We start from the raw sequence: 10,073 nt of genomic DNA on the forward strand, positions 1-10,073 counted from the left end.
CAGCAACAGAAGAGAATTCTTCTACAAATCGGCGATAATACCCTGCCAAACCAAGGAAACTCCAGATCTCAGTAGCTGATGATGGTCTGGGCCAACTCTGCACTACTTCAATCATCTTCGGATCTACCTTGATCCCCTCGCACGAAACTATATGACCCCAAAATCCCACTAAATCAAGCCAAAATTCACACTTTAAATTTTTTGCATATAACGTCTTTTCTCTCAAAGTCTGAATCACAGTCCTCAGGTGCTGTTCATGATCTTCCCGACTCCGGGAATACACTAGAATATTGTCAATAAACACAATGACAAAAGATTCAAGATAGGGATGAAATACACTATTGATTAAGTACATAAGTGTTGCTGGGGCATTGGTCAGCCCAAAAGACATCACAAGGAACTCGTAATGACCGTACTGAGTCCTGAAAGCAGTCTTCGGAATATCTTGCTCCTGAATCTTCAATTGATGATAGCCTGAATGCAAGTCGATCTTAGAAAACACTCTGGCACCCTAAAGCTGATCAAATAGGTCATCAATACGTGGTAATGGATGCCTGTTCTTCACTGTAACCTTATTCAGCTGGTGGTAATCAATACACATTCGCATAGAACAATCCTTCTTCTTTACAAATAAGACAGGAGCACCCCAAAGCGATACACTGGACCGAATGAAGCCCTTATCAAGCAATTCCTGTAACTGTTCTTTTAATTCTTTCAACTCTGCTGGGGCCATATGATATGGTGGAAAAAAAATGGGATGAGTGCCCGATAACAAATCAATGCCAAAGTCAATATCCCTGTCGGGTGGCATACCCGGAAGATGCGCTGGAAATACATCAGAAAAATCCCTTACTACAGTAACTAACTCCAAGGTAGGAGTATCAATACTAACATCTCTCACATAGGCCAGATACACATCACACCCCTTCTCAACCATTCGTTGATCTTTAAGAAATAAAACAACCCTGATAGGAATATAATATAAGGTACCTCTCCACTCTAGCCGCGGTAGACCTGGCATAGCCAATGTCACCATCTTGCCGTAACAATCAAGAATAGCGTGATAGGGCGACAACCAGTCCATGCCCAAAATAATATCGAAATCTACCATACTGAGCAATAATAAATCAGCTCTGGTCTCAAAACCACTGATAACAATTAAACACGATCGATACACGTGGTCCACAATAATAGATTCAACCACGGGTGTAGATACATAAACAGAAGCACTCAAGGAATCACGTGATATGCCCGAATACGAGGCAAAATAAGATGACACATAAGAATAAGTGGAGCCTGTATCAAATAAGACTGATGCATCTCTATGACAAACCAGAATAATATCTGTGATAACAGAATCGGATGCAACGGCCTCTGTCCTAGCAGGAAGGGCATAATATCTGGACTAGACTCCCCCTCTAGGGCGACCTCTACCTGCCCGACCTCCACCTCTGGCTGGCGGTGCAGGTGGAGTGGCAACTGGTGCAGTAATCATGTCCTGAGAAGCCTGAGGGCCCTGTGGAATGGGTGGGGTCTGATAAATCTGTGGAGGTGCACCCCTCCTAAATCTGGGGCAATCTCTCATGATATGAAGAGTATCACCACATTCAAAACAAGCCCTCGGAGGACGTGGTTGCTGGGACTGGCTCGGGCCTGATCTATTTAGACTGCCCACTGAAAGCACCCCATACAGGAGGTACAGAAGACACTAGCGGTGCATAATATGGAACCTGAGGTCTGGGAGTAGCCGGAATACCACTGGAAGCTGGAAGTGCTGAATAAATAGGATGGCTCACATAACCTCTACCATGATGGGCTGCAACTGGGGCACGAGAATTATTATATGTGCCAGAATCTCGGGGTCTCTTAGTTTCCCTCTCTTCTCTCTCCCGAGTCCGCATACCCTCCAATCTCCTAGCAATTGACACCACTTGTTGGTATGTGATGTCCATATCCAGTTCTCAAGCCATACTGAATCTGATACTAGGGTGGAGCCCCTCAATAAATCTGCGAACCCACTCTCGAACAATAACAACCAAGACTGGTGCATGCCTAGCCAAATTACTGAATCGGACCGCATATTCCGACACGGTCATAGAACCCTGGCGCAGCTACTCAAACTCGGCGCGCCATGCATCTCTAAGACTCCGAGGAACATACTCCCTTAAGAACATATCTGAAAATTGAGTCCAAGTGAGTGAAGATGCCTCGGCGGGACTATCCAACTCATATGCCCGCCACCACTGGTAGGCTGCTCCTCTAAACTGGAATGCCTTGAAAGAAACCCCATTGCGACCCCACAATAACCATAGTACAGAGGATTCAGTGACATTCTTCATGAAAACCCTGAGCATCCTCTGAAGATAAACCGCTGAAAGTGGGAGGGTGGTACTTCTAGTACCTTTCAAGCCTGAGTTGCTACCCCTCTGAAACTGTTGCCCTAACATCGGGCCAAACTGAGACAACTGGTTGCACTAGTATAACCTCTGGAGCATGGTCAACTTGGGCCCGTGGCTCTGGAGTATGGGCGACGGGAGTCTGTGCTCCTTCCCCGGCCTGAGATGTGGCAGGAACAAGTGGAATTAACCCTGCCTGAGCTAGAGTACCAAACATGCTCAAAAACTGGGCAAGAGTCTCCTAAAGTGCAGGAGTAGTAGCATGCGTCTCAGGTGCCTGTTCTCCAACTGGAGCTACTGGTGGCTCTGGTGCAGCAGCTCGTGCAGGTGCTCTGGCTGCACCACGTGGTCTTCCTCGGCCTCTGCCCCGACCCCAGCCTCTTACGGCTCCAACATGGGGCGCGGATGTCTGATCATCGGATCCAGTTGTGCGTGTCCTCACCATATGTGAGAGAATAGAAAGATAATGGTTTAGAACTTTGAAGTCAACAATTGCGCACGATAAGGAATCAAAGAAGTGAATATTTTTCCTAACATTTCCATAGCCTCCCGAAGATAAATACAGACGTCTCCGTACCGATCCGCAATACTCTACTAAACCTGCTTGTGACTCATAACACCTATGAACCTAGAGCTCTGATACCAACTTTTCATGACCCCAAATTCCCTCCGTAGGAGGTCGTGATGGCACCTAGTCTATAAGACTAGGTAAGCCTATCAATGCGGAATAATAATAAATATCTGAAATAAATAAACTACAATTCAAATAATTATAACTCTCAAAAATCGGTAGAAATAAGTCACATGCTTCTAAGAATTTATTCTCTATATCTCTATACATCAGAGTCAAAAGCAAATAAGGAAGACAACATAGTAAGATAGAAGGAGACTCCGAAGTTTGCGGACGCTGGCAGATATACCTCGAAGTCTCCTCGTACAGGTAGTTTACTGATGCCTGGTCTGATAAGATTTACCTGGTTCTGCACAAAAGGATGTGCAGAAGCGTAGTATGAGTACACCACAGCGGTTCCCATTAAGTACCAAGCCTAACCTCGGTAGAGTAGTGACGAGGTCAGGTCAGACCCTACTGGAAAATAAATAATGGCATGGTAAAATGTTTAACAATATAATAAGATAAAATGACAATGGAAATAAATCAAGTAGTATGTCACCATTTAATTACACCAAATAATGGCAATTAATACCTCGTGGAAACAAAACAAAATCTTCTTTCAACTTTAAGAAAATCACAACAATAATCAAAGGCAACTGCGGTCATAAATCAATATTGACAAGAGCACTCCTTAGGTACCTCCTTGTAGTCCCAAATCATAAATAAATTCACAATATCTCATTTTTCCATATCACCGCAGGAGCCTTCACAGTTTATTTTAAAGAAAATATTTTTTCCGAAATAACATCCCGCGTTTTAGCCATCCTTATCATACCGCATGACTTCTAGTAGTTCCTGCTACTAGCCACACGTATCAAGCCACCCTTATCTCACCGCATGCATTTCAACACACAAACCTTATACCACCGCATATGTATCAATATTACAATATATCATAATTTGCACCTCAAGTGCTTAAATATTTTAATTTGCCAAAATAAATGAACAATAATATTTTTCCACAATAAAGAGCTCACGACTCATGCCTAAATAATTCAATGATATTATTTTTCCACAATAAAGAGCTCACAGCTCATGACAAAATAATTCAATGATAATATATTTTCACAATAAAGAGCTCACGGCTCCATCACAATTAGTACGAAAATCTCACAAAGAAATTCGGCATATATAATATTTCACAAATTTACCACCTTGTTTTAAATATAAAATTTTTAAATGTAAAATACTTCATTTTTTTAATAATATTTAAATTAAAGAAAATCAACCTTCAAATAATGTACGGAACAAAAGAAACAGAGTTTCAACTAAACAGGTAAAACTCATAGAAGGAACAGGTCAAGAAAATTTAAAATATGAAAATATATCAATGATGATGATTATAACAGAATAAAATAATTTAATTAATATGCAACAGTGCTCTATAGAATTTAAATACATAATCTTCCACATTTAGCCCGTGTACACACTCGTCACCTCGTGTACACGACTTTTAATACATCAACATTTTCATATCAATACCAATCCTAAGGGAAATTTCCCCCACACCCCCCCCCACAAGGTTAGACAAGTCACTTACCTCAATTCGAGCAAATTATTTATTCCAATAAACCTTTTCCTCGTGATTCGGCCTCCGAACGCCACGAATCTTAGTCAACACGAGGCATAGGAATCAATTCCATAATAAAAACGCTAAATTTCACAATATAAATCCGAACTTTACTCAAAAATCAACAGTGGGGCCCATGTATCGGAACCCGACAAAAGTTATAAAATATGAACGGCCATTCAACCACGAGTCCAACCATACAAAAATTACTAAATTCCGACTGTGATTTGGCCATCAAACCCTCAAATCAATTTTTGGAAAATTTCTATCCTAATCCCCCAAATCATGAAATAAGTACTGAAAATAATGTTAGATTGATGAATAACGGACCAAATCAAGTTAAGATCACTTACCCCATTCCAATTTGTGAGGTTTGCCTCTGAAAATCGCCCAAACCGAGCTCCCGAACTATTTTTATGTCAAAAATGGCCAAAAATTCCGTTTATAGAGCCTCTGATATTTTCGAGTGCCACAGGTAGCGTGGGGCGTTGCCTGTTGCGCAATTTTCAGTACCCGAAAATTTCCAGCGCCAGGGCTAGCGCCCCACGCTACCCTGGGCGCTGGCGGCGACGGAAAATCTTTCCCGACATGAAAATGGGTATAACTCCCCCATACGATGTTCGAATTCGACGATTCTTTTTGTTGTGGTTCCGAAATTTCAATACAGATCTAATGCTTCAATCAAAATTAAATTTGGAGATCATTTTCTTAATGTGATACAACTTATTCTTGAAGAAACGAGGTTGGAACATTCTACATTCGATGTCGAAACCTAGCAAATCAAGTCTGATTGACCTCAAATTTTGCATGCAAGTCATAAATGACATAACGGAGCTATGAAAATTTTTGAAACTAGATTCTGACCCCGATATCAAAAAGTCAACTCTCCGGTCAAACTTCCAAACTTAAATTCTTATTTTAGCCATTTCAAGCCTAATTTAATTACCGACTTCCAAATAAAATTTTGAACACGCTTCTAAGTGCAAAATCACCATACAGAGCTGTTGGAATCATCAAAATTCTATTTCGGGGTCGTTTACACATAAGTCGACATCCAGCCACTATTTCAACTTAAACTTTAAACCTTGAACTAAGTGTTCCAACTCATTCCGAAATCCTCACCAGACCCAAACTAATCACTCTAGCAAGTCACATAATAACTTAAAGCATGGGAGAATGGGACTACACCTCTGAAAATTTACGACCGACCGGGTCGTTACAGGAAGGGTTCGTGTTGAAATCGGAACACTTGATTCCTTAGATTGGCTTTAAAAGGCTAAGTTTGACTTCGGTCAACGTTTTGAGTAAACGACATCAAAATTGGGATTTGGCGGTTCCAATAGGTTTGCATGATAATTTTGGACTTTGGCATGTGTTCAAATTGGGTTTTGGACAACCCTGGAGCGTTTCGGTGCCTAATAGTGAAAGTTGACTATTTGAAGGTTTTAAAGTTCTTTAAATTTGGTTTGGAGTAGGTTTTGGTGTTATCGAGGTCCGTTTGGAATTTCGAGCTCGGGAATAGTTTCGTATGTTGATTTAAGACTTACATACAAAATTTGGTGTCATTCAGAGTAGTTTAAGTATGTTTCGGCGCGTTCAGAGTATGTTGGAAGAACTTGAAGTTAATAAGTTGATTCAATTTGGTTTGGGGTATGATTCTTAGTTTTGTTGTTGTTTTATTCATTTCGAGGGTGCGAGCGAGTCCGTTTTATGATTTCAAACTTGTTGGTCTATTTGGGCGGGGCCCCGGTGGCCTCGGGTGTCAATAGGACTAGGCACGAACCAAGTTTAAACTTAGGGGCAGCAGCTAAAACACCAGAATTCTAGTGTAATCGCATCAGCGGAGGGCTAGCCATAGGTGCGAGCTCGCAGAAGCGGCCTTGGAAGAGCAGCCCAGGAATCGTAGATACGGGTGGGCGTGCGCACCTGTGAAACACGCAGGTGCGATAGAAGAAACCGCAGGTGCGGCGTGTGAATCGCAAGAGGGGACCCACAGAAGTGGGCCAGAGGTCCGCAGAAGTGGAAGTAGGCCACTGGGCAAGGGCCGCATCTGCGATGACTTTTCTGCAGATGTGGAGACGTAGAAGCGGCCAATCCTCCGCAGGTGCAAAAATTGCAGAAGGCAGAACCTCATTTAAGACAGGGCTTAGGCATTTTGAGCTCATTTATTTCATTCCTTGGGCGATTTTTGGAGCTCTTAGAGAGGGGTTTTCACGTAACACTTTGAGTTAAGTAATTTCTACATAATGTGAGTTAAATACATAGATTATGGGTAGATATAACATGTAAAATTTGTATGAAATCATGGGCTTAGATAAAAAAACCTAGGTTTTTGATAAAAATGGGATTTAACCACGAAAATGGTTATGGAATTTAGTAAAAATTATATATTTGAGTTCGTGAGGTTATGGGTAACAACTTTCTTTAAAAATTTCCGAAATCCGGGTACGTGGCCTCGGGGATAAATTTTAGGAATTCTTCAATTGGGATTGGGTAATCACTTTAATAGTTAGAATATGAACTTTTGAGCGCGTATTGATTATTTTATATAACATTTGACTAGTTTCGAGTCGTTAGCACCGAGTTGAGGGTTTAAAGCACATTTATGGACTGGAAAGTAAGCTTTGAGACGAGGTAAGTCTCTTTTCTAACCTTGTAATAGGGAATTAACCCAATAGGTGAATTGAATTAATATGTGCTTCTATTTGTGGGGTGCTACGTGCGCACGAGGTGACGAGAGTCTGTACGTAGCTACTAATTATGCTTATGTTCTGGTACTTTAGCACCCGAATCATGTTATACTTGCGATGTTTGCACCCTACTTATTAATTTAAGTGCTTAAATCCTATTGGAACTTAATAAAGGAATTGTAGAAGGTCAAATTTCATTTACTTGATGGGTTACTTGGCCGTTAATAAGAATTTGCGCTTCTTTGAATATTAGTCTCTTAATAATCTTTGAATCGGTTGTTTATAAAATATTTCTCTTCTTGTGGAGTGGGCCGAACGCCTCGACAGTAGAATAAATGCATCGAACGCCTCGGCAGTAGAATAGATGCATCTATGGTTCGTGTCGTTCGATCCTCAGCAATGCACATTATATATATATTTATATTTTGGATCGGGCCATACGACCTCGGCATAATTCGTGCGTAATAATACTTGGAGCCCAATTATATTTGATATTGTTTCACTGCTTAAGTGGTTGAATTGTTAAAGGATGGAAATTGAATTAGGATTTACCATTAGTGAAAGAATTGTCCACTATTTCTTGTTATTGAGTTTTCAGTTTCTTTTACATAACCCATGCTTATTTATAATTCCTGCATTTTATTGTTAGCCCATAGTAAGTGTCGATGTCGACCCCTCGTCACTACTTCTTTGAGGTTAGACTTGATACTTACTGGGTACATGTTGTTTATATACTCATGCTACACTTCTGCACTGATCGTGCAGGATTTGAGGCAGGTGCATCTGGTTATCATCCCGACGCGCTCCCTTGATTCCACGAAACTTTGCGGTGAGCTGCCTTCCCAGCCCGTTTTGCAGCACCGAAAGTCTTTCTTTTTCTTTAATTTTTCTGTCTATTTCACTTCAGATAGGAGTGTAGTATTTTTGTATATTCTACTAGTAGCTCATACACTTGTGACACCATACCTTAGAAATTATATTAGTAGACACATATTGATTCTGATTATTTATTTCCTCTTATTTACTCTTAAACTGACTATTACTCACTTTTATGAAATTTTTCAGTTCGTATTTTTTCCATAATTAAAAATCAACTATTTCTAAATTGTTAAAAGAAATAATTACGTAGTTAGTTCACTATTGGCGTGTCTAGCGGTAAAGTTGGGTGCCATCACAACCTATAAGAGAAATTAGACCGTGACAACATGGTATCAGAGCACTAGGTTCACGTAGGTCTCACAAGTTATGAGCAGGCCTAATAGAGTCTTGCGGATCGGTACAGAAACGTCCGTACTTATCTTCGACAGGCTATAGGGTGTTAGGAAACTACTCTTTCTTTATCTCCTATCGTGCAGTTGATGTTATACTAAGTATCTTTCCCTTATTCTCTCACAGATGTTGAGAATGTGCACATCGGATGTTCCAGTCCCGGGAGGAGCTGCTCTCCCTATTGCTAGAGGTCGGGTGAGGCTACCGGCTTGAGGTAGGGGACGAGGTTGTTCCTATTGTTGAGGAGCAGGGCGAGGTGTCTGCAGCAGAGCCAAACCCGGTAGATTTCATGTCAGCACCGGGCTTCCAGGAGGTCATGGGTCGTATGTTATGGTTCATGGACACTATGACTCAGGCTGGTTTATTTCCAGCAGACCCAGCCACATCTCAGGCGGGAGAGGGAGCACAGACCCCTACTGCTCAGGCTCCTGGGCATGCAACTATTTTATATCAGTCCCCGGGAACACTACCCGTGGGCGAAGCCCAGCCAGTGGCAGCAGCCATACCTGAGCCCAGACTAGTTACGACTGGTGAGCCGTAGAAGCTATTGGACAAATGGACTAGGCTACACCCTCCTGTCTTCAGAGGTGAGCGACATGAGGATCCCCAGGACTTCATTGATCGGTGCAGGGACAGACTGCTCAACATGAGGATATTGGAGTCCCATGGGGTGGACTTTACTACTTTCCAGCTGGAGGGCAGGGCACGTAGATGATGGTAGTCTTATCTCCTTGGCAGACCCACAAGCTCTCCTCCCATGACTTGGGACCAATTCATGCGTACCTTTCTGGATAGGTATATTCCACCCTCTCATAATGAAGAGTTGTGGTTTCAGTTTGAGCAACTCCAGCAGGGTCAGATGTCAGTGACCGATTATGAGGCGAGATTCTCTGAGTTGTCTCGCCATGCACTTATGATACTTCCTACTGATGCGGAGAGAGTACGGAGGTTCGTTGCGGGGATGCACTCAGGTATTCAGGCCACCATAGCCCGGGAGATTGAGATGCAGACTTCTTACTAGCTAATTGTGGAGATAGCTCAAAGATTGAGGGTTATCGTCAGCGGGGCCGAGAGAAGATGTCGCGGGACAAGCGGTTCCATTATTCCGGAGGGTTTAGTGGTGCCCCATCTGGGGACAGAGGTCAGTTCGGGAGAGGTCATCCTAGCAGGCCTACATATCTAGCACCGCCTCCTCCTCAGGATGCTCCAGTACGACCTTATTTCAGCGCCATGCCAAAGAGTTCCTACCGCCCATCAACTATTCAGGGTTCCTCCAGTGGGCATTTAGGCCATCAGGGTCAGACCTCAGGTCAGCAGTCCACTGTACCGAGAGGTTGTTTCAAGTGTGGGAATCTCAGTGATGTACGGAGGTTCTGCCCCAGGCTTCAGGGCAAGGCAATGCAGCAGGGTTCTCAACCTATGATTACAGCACCAGTAGTCGTACCAGCCGTCCGGCTGCCCAGAGGCGGGGGGAA

Source organism: Nicotiana tabacum, chromosome 13, assembly GCF_000715075.1.
Source record: "Nicotiana tabacum cultivar K326 chromosome 13, ASM71507v2, whole genome shotgun sequence".
Classification (NCBI taxonomy): Eukaryota; Viridiplantae; Streptophyta; class Magnoliopsida; order Solanales; family Solanaceae; genus Nicotiana; species Nicotiana tabacum.